This window comes from Callorhinchus milii, unplaced genomic scaffold (assembly GCF_018977255.1).
Source record: "Callorhinchus milii isolate IMCB2004 unplaced genomic scaffold, IMCB_Cmil_1.0 Scaffold5, whole genome shotgun sequence".
Classification (NCBI taxonomy): Eukaryota; Metazoa; Chordata; class Chondrichthyes; order Chimaeriformes; family Callorhinchidae; genus Callorhinchus; species Callorhinchus milii.
This window is the reverse complement of record NW_024704746.1, coordinates 46,373,825-46,386,958: the sequence shown is the minus strand read 5'-3', so window position 1 is coordinate 46,386,958 and position 13,134 is coordinate 46,373,825. Positions and strand designations below refer to the sequence as shown.

Here is a 13,134-nt window from a genome sequence, read left to right as displayed (position 1 = left end):
GGACTGCACATGCCAGAGGGGAAGGGAAGAAAAACATAAATAAACAAACAGCAGCCACGTGATGGCGGGGGCGGGCGCTGGGTGTGCATGTGCGTGAAACCGAAGAGCTTGTTTTGAATGATGCTGTCTGCTGAAATAGTAGCTGATGTTCCCTTTTGCACAGGCAGGAAAACACCACGTGGCTGTTCATAGACCAGCCCCGGAGACCGGATTAGAGGAAAAAAAAGCTGAGTTTAAAACCAGAAAAAACTGGAGGAAGTTCCACAATGTCCGGCTCACAGGCTCTGCTGCCTTTTCCTTTTATTTTTGAATGTGAAAAAACACAAGAACTGTTTTCGGAACAGTTCCAGATGTTTTTCCATTTGCTGTCATTATTCATTATTATTCCGTGGAAGTGGCTTCCAGCGTAACACAGGCTCCCAGTTGGGACAAGGCAGAATAGCAATAGCTTTGCATTGCGGGTGCTGTGGTGTCCCTGGCCCTTCTCTGTGGAGGCACATGCCTCATTCACTTAAGCTTCCCCTCATAACACGACAGAAAGGGGGGGAAACACAGGTCAGAACAAATGTAGGCCGATATTTCTCGGGGATTTAATTGTGAGTTTGGGCAAATGCCTTCTACATGTTTGACGGAGATTGGGAGGGTTTGGGTCCACTCTGCAACTCATTAGTTGAATCACTTCCATTAGCTCCCAAGTGAGTTGTGGATAGATGCTCCACACAGACGTGGCCCTGTTTTTCCTCCCGCACTCCTTTTATGACTCTCAACAATAATAACATTACATTTATGTAGTGCCTTTCACTTCAGAGGACGTTCCAAGGTGCTCCCCATTAGGGGTAAATTTACGACGTTTCAAAACAGGTTTGGTGTGGTAGTTATTGGCCATTTGATTAGGACTCCCTTCAAGTCTGGGAGGACATCTCAAAGTGCTTCACAGGATTTCCTGTCAAGTCCAGTGATGTTGATGCTGTGGTTCTCTAGCCCTGGGAAGTCCTCTGGTTCCTCACCTGTGGCCGTTCTTTGAGCCTGTGGCGAGGATGCAGAGGGTCTGTGCACAATCTGACCCTGGGCTTGTCTGCTATCCACTTTCCAGCTTGGAAGGGGGAATCTCCACATAGCAATTAGGAGCAAGAGCCCCACATGATTTCTCCACTCATAAATACAGAGGAATTGCAACCGAAGGACATTCCCCTTGGAGCAAAAAGTACAGAAAGTGCAGAGCCTTTTAATGGCAAACTGAATGGAACGAGTGGAATCCAATGTGACTGTGGAAAGAACTGAGTTGAGCTTGCCGAAGAAATGTAATGTTTGACATTTTCAACCAGCAGCCAGGAGCCTGTTGTTGGTCGCTCTCCGCTAGATTTGTATTTGGAGTTGAGGTACAGATCGGCAATGATCTTAATAGAATGGCGGAACAGGCTCGAGGGGCTCAAAGGCCTACTGTTGTTCCGATGTTCCTATTTAAGAGCAAGCCCCAAGAATTCACCAGGGGACTCAACTCGCACATGCTGGTCACTGATGTTTGCATTTACTGTGGATGTGGAACCTTTTCCTCCCTTGCAAAGCAGATTCAAGGTGAAGATGTTAACTGGTAACTTAATGACTGTCCTCCCCCAGTGTCAACAGGGCTTCCACAGAGTGCAACCCTGCTTCACGTGCAAACTGTAACAGAGCTGGAGATGCAGTCAAGGCTCCTCTGGATATCAATCCAGGCCAAATGGGAAACCAAGGCAATGCTCAAATCCATTTACATATTCAGTTTTTTTTGGATATTTAAGTGAAGGTAGGATTGATGTCGGGGGATAATGATGGTGTTATTTTAGTGAGAGGAGGAGGGGCAGGGTGGGGAGCATGGCATCATGTCAGAGAGGACAACTGAATTGTTATTTGCAGCTTGGTAGAAATATCTTTTAATTCGGTTCCACTTCAAACCCATGGCACATGCAATTGTGTGAAGGTGCATAGGAACTGTCATCATTTGATGCCTGCTTTACAGTAACTTGATCGCAGTTTATAAATAACAAAGTGTCAAGCCACCAGCTTGTGTTCTCTCAGATTGGGAGCATCTTATGGCTGTTGGAGAAGATTACGCATTGCTTTGTAGTTCTTTTCCTATCACGTGAGTTTGTTTTGAGGAGGCCTTGTGACAGACAAAATGCTGCCTCCTATTGTTCAGTGTTTGTTTGGAACTCTGTACTCTGAAATGTTGTGCCTATATACCGGGTGGCTGTGCTGCAGTGATAAGTGGCAGCGCTGGTGATGATTACAGGGAATTGTGCAAGTGATTGGAATGGCTAGACGACAAGCAAAATGACCAACCAGACAAGAATGGGATGTTGACGAGAATTACTCAACAGTAAAAGTGATCACACGGGAAGTGTTGCAAGGAAATATTTTGCACAGTTCTTTCCTGTGGGTATCTAAGTGAGGACAAAATGCTCCTGTCTTTATTGCTATGAGGGAATTCTTCTAGGATGTTTGAGTCAGAGGGGTCTATCTTGATCTGATGCAAAAATGGAACTGACCAGAATAAGCTGGAAATCCAATTTAGCACACATTAGCCCCACAGGATGCTCCTGTCTCTCTCTCTCTCTCCCAGTGTTGTATTGCAAAAATGTGAGAATGCGTAATAACTGGGAGTGTTTGGGGCTTGTTTTGCATGGGGAGTTCTTTGAGTTCCCTTGTTAAAGAATGTGCTGACACCAAGATGAGTTATTTGTATCGAGGACGTCACCAGGAGCCACCTGCATTTCCAGTGGTCTCTGCCCCTGCCGCTGAATTTGGGGGAAATTCAGCCAGGCTGCAACGGTGTGCCATGATGACTCCTGCGAGGGGAAATCTGAGTAAACTTTGAAGTTGGCTGCTGACAGATTGCAATAATTTAACATTGTGCCAATTGCATCAAACCATCTCAAAGAACTTCACTGTTAATTGCTGTCAAGTGTGTACTGTATCTTTTAATTACAACAGCAGCCAGATTGTACACAGCAAGATAATAATGATAATAATAATCCTTGCATTTGATATAGAGCCTTATCACGTCTTCAAGATGTCTCAAAGCGCTTCACAGAATATACTGTAAAGTGAATTGACAGTATATTTTGTGGGTGAAATGCGGCAGCCAATTGCGCACAGCAGTGACCCACAAACCGTCATGATTGAATGATTTTTTTTAAGGAATTATTACCGCCGGAAATGCGAACTGCCAATTGACTAACAATTGGGTTCCTACTTACTGCTAGGTAAGATCCCACCAACAAGCCATAATTTCAGTGACCAATTTATCTAGAGGGGATTGCTGACCGGGACATGTCTCGTTTCTTGGTTTAGCTTCTCATCTGAAGGACAACACCTCCGACAATGCAGCAGTCCTCCAGCACTGCACTGGAAGGTCCACCTCGACAGTGGAAAATGTAGGATGATCTGGAGCAGAATCTCTTGAATTGCCTTTTCTGTCATACCTGCATCCTTCTGACTCAGAGGCGAGAGTGCTACCGACTGAGCCATTCTGACACCGTAGGTGATGGTTTTGGAAAGAAAGATTAATTTGCACAAATTATCAAAGGAATTAAGAATTGAGAGAGTTTCTAACAGGTTATTGAATGTCTTTTTGGCATTTTTAAAGGGCCACACAGATCAACGACTGAGAGGATGTGGTTTTGGTGGTTCGCAAACCTACAATGCAATGGTGTACATCAGTCAAACGCAAACATCACTCGTCAGTCAGGAGCTGAAGCAGCAGCAATTCGTTCATTCTCCAAACCCAACCTGCCAGGCCAACATCACTTCAACGTTGAGCTGGCTAACTGCAGGGCTAGCAGGTGTTCCTGTCCACTTCAGACTTTATGGATTGAATCTGCACAGTTCACAAGAGCAACAGAAGTGCATTTAGATCATTGGCTAGAAACAGAAATAAATGCAAATACTATGTTATTGCTGCACTCGGAATAGGTCGTAATAAAAGAGACTTTGGGGAGTTGAGTCCCCAGTGGTCATGAGTCAACAATTCAAAACTGTCCATAATTGTCATTAAATTGTCAGTTTTACTTAGACAGGTCAGAAGGATGCTGTTGTGGGAAATGGAAGTGTCACATTTCTGCTTTTGTGGAGGCTCTTTGTTGAGGTAGAACAGAGGGCACTTTACTTTGCATTTAACATAACATAGACCTGAATCTGTGTGCTGTCGCTGTCTACTGGTCATGCAATGCCATACGGGCCCATGCTTCTGGCAAACACCCACACACTACTCACATGTCACCCAGGTCATCCAGGGGAGGAGGTGTAGAGGCCCGAAATTCCCCCCTGGTCTTAGCCTTGAAGACAGTTTTAGAATTAAAAAATGACGAAAGGTGGAAAACTCTCAAATTCAGTCTTAATTTGAAAACCCATTTCTTTTCAAGAATGAAAGAAAACAGGAAAACAGAAAACATAAGCCAGTTGTTTTGCTATTGTGGCCCCAGGAGTGAGGCCAGTATCCCATGATGTACTCTCGCTGCTGTCAAAGCCATTTAGAAATCACCACGGGTGTTCATTAAAATGACAGATTTTTTGGTGATAATAATAATAACATTCCGTGCATTTGATACAGCGCTTTATCACACCGTTGAGATATCTCAAAATGTTTCAAGGAACATATTGTAAAGTGGATTGATTGTGGATTTTGTGGGCACAACATGGCAGACAAGCAGTGTCCCACAGTCGTGGATTTTTTTGGGGTAAGAGTTATTACAACTAGATTTCTACTTACTGCTAGGTAAACAGAGGCGCATGAAATAAGGAAACATGCCTATGGTTTCACTCTGCCGGGAATCATACCCGGGTGCTCTCACTTGCGAAGCGAGCACACTAACCACTACAAGTTATTCTGAGAATCAGCGTCTCACCCTGGAAAAACAATCATTGGTGAGCCATGTAGATGTGTCCTCACTGACAGACATCCGATGACTCTCTTCTCAAGTGCACCAACCCTTGAGAAATTGTACAATTTTAGAAAAAGGGCAAGACATTTTATGGACTATTTTTGCTGAAAAAAATTAAATATTCATATTTATCTGACCTCCTTACCCCCCAACCCAATACTTGCTGCCTCCGCTCCACTGGCTCCAGCCTTCTGCATGTCTCTCGTGCCTTCCGTTCCACCTTCGGTAGCCGCGCTTTCAACCACTACACCCCAAAACTCTGGAATACTCTTCCTCTATCCCTTCGCCTTGTCCTTCCTTCCCCATCTTCAGGTCGCGCCCGAAGACCTTCCTATTCGACCATACCTACGGTTATCTCCCCCTCCCCCTGGTTTAGGGTCGTGCTCCACCATTGTCAAGCGCTCTGGGATGCTACCCTGCGTGAGGGGCGCTATATAAATGCAAGTTGTTGTTGTTATTCACAATTTATTTTTCATCAGCTTTTTACAGTGGAAACATTTGACTGCCTCAAGCTGATACTGTTAAAATCCCCTGGGTGGGGGGAGGGTTAGTTGTAACCACAGTGCTGTGATGATATAAGAATTTAATTCTGAGGCACCCGGATGTGGTTTATTCAGTACTGCAGAGAGGGGGAGGGAAGCCAAAAGCCTTTCTCCTTTGCAGTCTCATAAACCAGTACTGTATTTTGGAAACTTTTAAACCTCAGCCACAACCACAGGGACGGCCTTGGCTTGCGTGAAACAAGATCTCTGGAGGTGCACACAGATGGGGCGTATCAGTCTCTACTATTTTAATTGCTGGTCGGTGCTGGCAGTTATTCTGTGATGAATAACACTTTCTGGAGAAATTCTGACATTGTAAAATCTCTTGTTAAAAGGAAAACTTTTGCATTATTTTCCTTTTAGAGAACAAAAATGGCTCCTCCTCCGAGTGGATGAATTCACTGACAATCAATGCAGTGGGCCAGGCAGATCAGAGGCTCGCCTGTCTTGTGTGGAGTCAGTTGATATCAAGCAGGGCAGCAGTTGAGGCAGTGAAGCTGCCTTCAGTGTCCTTTGGTTGTGGGGGTGGGTGGGGGGGAGGGAGGAGAATATCAGCCAATATGCCCACTGCTGACTGGCATCCAATGGCCCTTATGGAAAGTGCACATATCTGCGCGGACATTTGATGCGGATAGGATAGACTGGGAGCCTGGGAGCAGACGTTTTAGTGGCCTCGTTGTGTTGTAGTCTGACTTTGCTCGCCAGTGAGGAGGTGCTGGGCACTAAGCAGCAGAACTTAGTGCAATAGCACTTGTGGAACGTCTGCCAAGAATACTAATTCTTCCACATTCCATCTTCCACTGCAACCGCAGAACTAAAACAGAGATAAAAGTGACTGAGAGACACTGATGTGCCTTGCTCTGACATTCTATCCTGTGTGAAGGCCGCCATATAAATGTAAATTCTTGTTAGTGGTGAGTGTGAATGCGTCTCCTCACCCAGCTTTACCTTCAACATACACAAAAAAACTACAGTATAAACAAAACGCTAAACACTGCAGATGCTGGAAATTGGAAACAAAAGCAGAAGTCGCTGGGAACACTCAGCAGGTCAGGCAGCATCTATGGAGAAAGGAAAGTGAGTCAACGTTTCGGTCCACGACCCTGCGTCAGAACTGGCTCCTCCGAGTGGGTGAATTCATTGTCCATCAATGCAGTGAGCCAGGCAGATCAGAGGCTCGCCTGTCTGTGCTATCAGTTCTGACGAAGGGTTGTGGACCCGAAACGTTGACTCACTTTCCTTTCTCCGTAGATGCTGCCTGACCTGCTGAGTGTTCCCAGCGACTTCTGTTTTTGTTACTTTACAGTATAACTTGTGAAGCGCTTTGAGACGTCTTGACAACATGATAAGGCACTACATCAAATGCAAGGATTATTATTACTATAGTGTAGTAATATCTTCACTCTTATTGGCTCAGTAGTTTCTGCAATGAAAAGTATAAAAACACTGAGCATCTACAACAACTTGCACTTATAAGCGCCCTCCACAAAGGGTAGCGTCTCAGAACGCTTAAACGGAAATAGAAGGCAGATTTGATGTTGCAAGATATATCAGCATCACTTACAAAGAGAAAAATGCTCAGGCCACAAGGTGGGGCTAATGGCTTTAAATATAATGAGTTTCCCAGTCTTGCAAAGCACACTGGAGACCTCTAGTGGTGGCAAAAGGCTACTTCATGAACCCCTCATTGAGAAGAAGGGGCAAAGGTTTAGAGCTGCATTTCTCTTGGCCTGTGGTTGCAGATGGCAAAAAAATAACATACAAAGCTGGATGAAAATTATCTGTTCAACATCTGCTGAATTTTTGCTCCAGCTGTTTAGAATTAAAATGAAATGTAAACACTGGATGTTGAGTGGCTGACCGGAGTCCTTCATTCTGCCTGTGTTAAAGGAGAACAGTCGTTTTGTTTGGGGAGGGTGAAGAGCCTGCACAGATGGGTGTCACTTCCATCCTAGCAAGGTTACTTGCACGTGGTACCGGCCTGTACTGATGGGATTTATGACTCTGCACTGTGGTGTTTGAAGGCAAAGTTCGCTGCATGACTATTCATAGTCGCACAGGCCCAGCTTCAGTGGCACTTACAAAAATAATAGAAAAGGGCTCCCCCTGTAGCTCAGATAACAACTGCAGATCCAGTTGCAGCACTGGGCCATGCAGACTGGGGCCATCCTAGATTTGATCCGTGGTCTGGGCTGACTTTACTCTTCTCAGCCAGGCTAGTGGTTGGCTAGGAGGGAGCTCGATCAGCTTCTGTTTCTGCACCAATGCCCTCCTCGCCGGTCTTTTCAGCTCCATTGTCCCACAAAATCCAGTTAATGCAGAACTCCGCCACCCACACACTCACCCGCACTTAATTCCTTATCCCCATCACACCAGTTCCTGCTAGACTGCACTGGCTCCCTATTACCAAACAGAGTGATTTCAAGATCCTCATACTCTTCTTCAAATCACTTCATGCACCTCCCTTGCCTCTCCGACCTACTCACTCCCCAATCCACTACCCGCTTTCTCTGCTCAACTGGCTGCGGCCTTCCTGCATGTCCCTCATGCCCTTGGTTCCACCATCGGTGGTTACGCTTTGAGCCGCTATGCATCAAAACTGTGGAATACGCTCCCTCAATCCCTCTGCCTTGCCCCCTCCTTCCCATCTTGGGACCTACCCTGTGTGAGGGGTGCTATATGAATGCAAGTTGTTGTTTCCATAACTCTGCTCCTGAATACTTTTCAGTCACTCCTGTGACAAAGGGTTAGCAAAAGGCTGAAATTACAGTTATATATTGTGATTTACCCAAGTTCGCCTCTAATGGGATTTCTCCATCATAATCACCCAGCCTTAAAGTCGGTACAAGTAATCCTGGCTGCAATTTCAGGCTCAGGTGCAGAAGGACATCGGGCTGAGCTAACCCAATCCATCACTATTGCATATTCTGCCCGCACTAAACCCCTAGGTTCATGTGTAGGCAACTGAGCAAGGCACTGACATGCGATTAGAGCTGACAGCCTAGCTCAGTTGGTAGTCCTCTCGTCTCTGAGTCAGAAGGTTGTGGGTTTAAGCTGCATGTCAGGGCTTGGTATCTAAACTGACACTCCAATGTAGTGCTGGGGCTGACCTTCCTCTTCGACCATCCTTATGATCATCCCCTCCCAGCTCAGTGTCCGGCTCCGCCATTGTTAATTGCTCCGATGCTACATTATATACATTCGAGTTGTTGTTGTTGTTTCTGGGGGTACGTTGCATTAATGGAGGTGCCGACCTTCAGATAAGATGTTAAACTGAGGCCTTGTCTGCCTGTACAGGTGGATGTTAAAGATTCAATGGCACTATTTGAAAAGAAGCCCGCTGTCCTGGCCAACAATCTTCCAAATAACACTGATCATTCACTCCATGGCTGTTTGTGGGAAAATTGCTGTTCACAACTGGCTGCTGCGATTTCAAATGCAAGGATTATTATTATTATTAGAGCTGTACCCCAGCGCAAGTCACCATCTTCAGGACAGGAGGAGGTGGGGAGGAGAAATGTGAAAGAAACTATGGACCGGATACAATATTTTAGTCTTTGTCATTGTGGAATTGGCAGTGCAGACACTGAGCAGTGAAAAAGAGCTCAAGTACAATAAGATTTGCTAGAACAATCCCATTGACGATTGGTGCTGGGATTGAGCCTGGCTTTCAGTGAGTCGGGACATGACACTGATAGTTGAGGTAGTAGATGAGGAGTTGAGTGTTGGTTTTCTTTGTCGACTGGAGCCATGCTGTGGCATGCTGGTGCCAACAACATGATTCGTTTTCGAACAGTGAACGGGACTTGGATTTGAATCCTTGACGATCAGCAATTCCTCTGTCTGTCCTAGCCCGAGAGCACAAGAGAGCTCTGTCAGGAATTGGGCTTGAACAAAGGCTCAATTCACAAAGCACAGACAGAGCTCTGTGCATGGCTGTAAACACAGGGATCAGCCAACGAGCAAATAGAAAGAAAGGCAGAGACAAAAATACCGCTCTCCAGTGAATCTAAAATAAAAACAAATGTGTTTGTTAGAGGAATTAGCACAATTTGGATTTTGTTCACTATTGTGGGTGCAGTGGGAAACAAAGACTTGCTGCTTGTCAATTTGGGGCTGCATCAGCATTTTTGAGGAAAAGAATGCCAACTTATTACCATTCAGCGGTCCCCATCCCCTGAAGGCCGTTTGTCACTCCAGAGTCTCCTGCTCCCTTCCCCCCACCTCCTTTGACTGGGCGGTGGTCGGTCTGGCCTGGGAACGCCCCCGTGCCTCCTATTGCAGAAAGCAGCGTGAGGATCTCTTTCTGCCTTCATTGGGAATTCCTGGCTCCTCTGAGCCGGCTCGACTCGGTGACTGGACCGTGGTTGCACGAGGGGCGTCCCCGGGAGAACCCCGATCACCACTGGCTGCAACTTCCCTGTTGAGAGGTTCAGCTGCTGAAGATTGACTTAACATTGTAAGTAGTGTGATGACGTTTCACAATCTCCTCCAGCATCCCTTTGGGGGATGCCTTGAGATTTCAGGATAAGCATTGTGGAACAGGTGGAAGGGAGAAGCAAGAGGGATGGAAAAAAAGAAAGGGAGAGGGAAAGATAGGATGCGGAAGGAAAATAAACGCAAACCCTTTTTTTAAAAAAAAATAATTTTCTTTCTCATGGCATTTTCATTAGAGTAAAACCTAAAGTGTTTGGGACCATCACTTGAAGCCCTGGTGAGATTACAGCCTTGAAGTTATTCCCCAGTACCTATCACTTCTTGTAACTTGTGCTGCACAGTTTAGGGATGGTTCCTTCAGTTTCCTTGGAGCAAGCAAGACAACTGACCTCAAGCGTCAGTGCTTTCCACAAAATTAATGTGTGAAGGCGTTGCCGCTGAAGCATCTTGGGACGTCCTTCTGACACGAAAGGTGCTATTTCAATGTAAATTTGTATTTGTATTGTTTTGAAGGGTTTATATCTGTGATCTAACCACTGTCAAGTGGAACACCAGGTTGCTTCCTGACAAATAATAGTGCACCTGTTATTATGCCTGACAGTCCAGTGCCCTGGGACATCTTTCCGCTATACAAGTGTTGTTGTTGCACTCAGCAATTTGTTTGCCTCCACTTCTGAAGGTCTTGAAACGTACTGGAGTGCAGTGCCTCGGTATCATAGTCACCATCCAGAACCTCAACCACTGGGTATGGGTTGACCTCTGTACGGTTCAGCCGGTTATTCAGCTGTGAGGAACATCATAGCTGAGCCCAAACTTGTCTACACCTGGATACGGATCAGAAGTGGGAATGCTGGATATCTTTCCAGTGCTGAAAGAGCAAGCAGACTGATGTTCATCCTTCCTTTACGTGTTACTAGCCACTGAGCAGTACACACTGGCAGATCTGTGGCAATCTCTGTGCCTCTCTGGCGGTTAGGGCTGAGCTCCCACTAACATGAACGAAGCTGGTGCCCAAGATCCCCTGAGCTATCTCTGTAATCTGCATCATGGTCGGGGAGCCAAGAGACAAAATATTAGATGTAAATATGAGTTTTAAATCCAGAATATTCTTTGGGATGGAAAGATTTTCTGGAAGAGTGAGATGTGCAGAGCGTTCTAATAATAATACTTGCATGTGATGTAGCGCCTTATCATGTCGTCAAGACAAAAAAAATACCCAGACTTTACCAGTGTATTTTTTTAGAAGGTAAAAATGTGGCTGTGTTGAGTCTGCATGTATTTAGGTGGGTGATGCTTTGATGATGCCATTTCTTCTCCCAAATCTCCCAGAATAGGAAGTATTCAAAAATCTTTTATTCCAAATTGTTGGTTTGGAATGAGTAATGTACTCTGGTTTCCATATTCAATCTTGGTATAAATAGAACTCTCACCTCTGAGTCAGAAACTTGCAGGTTCAGATCCCACATTGGGACATGAGCTCATTGTGCAGGCTGACTCTCCGATGCAGTGCTGGGGGTGTGCTGCAGTGTTGGAGGTGACTTCCTTCAATAAGAGTTTAAACCGAGGTCCTGTTGAGATGAAAGTTAAACATCCCATTGTCCTGTTCAAAAGAGAAGATCGTTTCTCCTGGCGTTCTGGGCAACAATCCTCCAGATATAATCGTTGATTCACTTCTTGGCTGTTTGTGGGATATTGCTGTGGTAAATTGGCTGACATGACTGCCTACAAATAATAATAGTCCTTGCATTTGAGTCACAATACAATCATGTGAAGTGCTTTGAGTACTTTAGATAATGTGATAAAGTGCTATTTCAAATGCAAGGATGATTTATGATTTATTTATTTAAATAGACACTGTATGGTAGTGGTATATAGATGCCCTGTACATTTATGAGTATATATCAACATTTTATGATTGTGAGTATGCATAGACAGTGTATGGCAGTGGGTATAGTTAAACATGGTATTGTAGTGGGTATAAATAGGCTTTGTATTGTGGGTAAAATGAACTCTGTTTTGTAGCTGAGTGCAAGTCAGCACTGTACTGTAGTAGGTATAAATAGGCATTACTGTATTCTGTATAAACTCCTGAACAACCAGGCACTTCACTGTGATTTGAATGAATAGGCACTGTGCTGGTATGGTCACCCCTTTTGAATGTTTAAAGTCGCTGAGGTTTTCAAGCAACTAAAGGAGGGTTCCAGAAGTGGCATAAGGGCAGCAAATCTTTCGTCACTTCTGGACTCCATTAAGATTACGTTTAGATTCATGTAAAGTGAAGAGACTTAAAGTAAGAGATTAAAGTAGAGTGAAGAGGTAATCCTGTGATTTATTTTATAGTCCGGAGTTGATCTGTTTCACAGTTAGACTGAGAGATATTCAGAAGCTATGCAATGGTGTTATTGACAAGTGAGGCCCCACATTAACAAGTGAGGCTGTGAATACACTATAATCCAACAGATAATGCCAATGTTTTACTGACTGGTACCAAGAGATTGGAGTCAGAGATTTCCATCTCTGAAACCATCTCTGTCAACAGGCATTTTAAGACCATTCTATGGCCAGAAAATGAAAATAGATTTTGTTTTATTGTGTACAGAGAAGGAGGGGGGAAGTAAGAAGAGAAAAACTAAAGAAAGAACTTGTCAATGGAGCAGTGCAAGAATCTTGAGCATTGTTGAGGTTCTGCAGGACTGGAAGCAACAAAATGCATCTGTGTTACAAGATGACAAAATTGACCTCGGCAACAACAGGCCGATTAGCCTTGTGCCAACAACACAGTCTGTGGAGTTCTGTAGCGTAGGTGTTAGAGCACTCGCCTTGCAAGCAAGAGGACCTGGGTTTGATTCCCGGGCAGGGCGAAACGTTGGGTAGGTTTCCTTACTCCTTACGCCTCTGTTTACCTAACAGTAAGTAGGAACCTAGTTGTTAGTCGATTGGTGAATCATTTTTCCAGGGGTAATAAACCCTTCAAAATAGAAAATAATAATAATTTGGTCACACAATCCACCAATGTTTGTGGGACATTGCTGTGCGCAATTGGCTGCTGCATTTTGCCCACAAAATGTACAGTCAACTCATTTTACAGTATATTCTGTGACGTGCTTTGAGACGTATCAACGACATGATAAGGTGCTATCGAATATGGAGGTATTATTATGATTATTATTATTATTAAGTGCAGTCGCTACAAACCACAATTTCTTCACTGCACAGCAATTACCTGTGAAGCACTT

General features: G+C 44.8%; 1 protein-coding gene across 3 annotated transcripts in view; it reads left to right on the top strand.

The window, feature by feature from the left end:
• ninjurin-2 overlaps positions 1 to 13,134 on the top strand; it is a 100,845-nt gene that overhangs the window by 41,002 nt on the left and 46,709 nt on the right. Inside the window, exon 1 of one of the 3 annotated variants that reach the window (XM_007894705.2) lies at positions 9,822 to 9,920. The exons of the other annotated variants lie outside the window; for them this stretch is intronic. The gene's annotated coding sequence lies outside the window, so the exon portion shown is untranslated. Of the gene's footprint in view, positions 1 to 9,821; positions 9,921 to 13,134 lie in introns of those variants that run through there. 3 annotated transcript variants of the gene reach the window in all.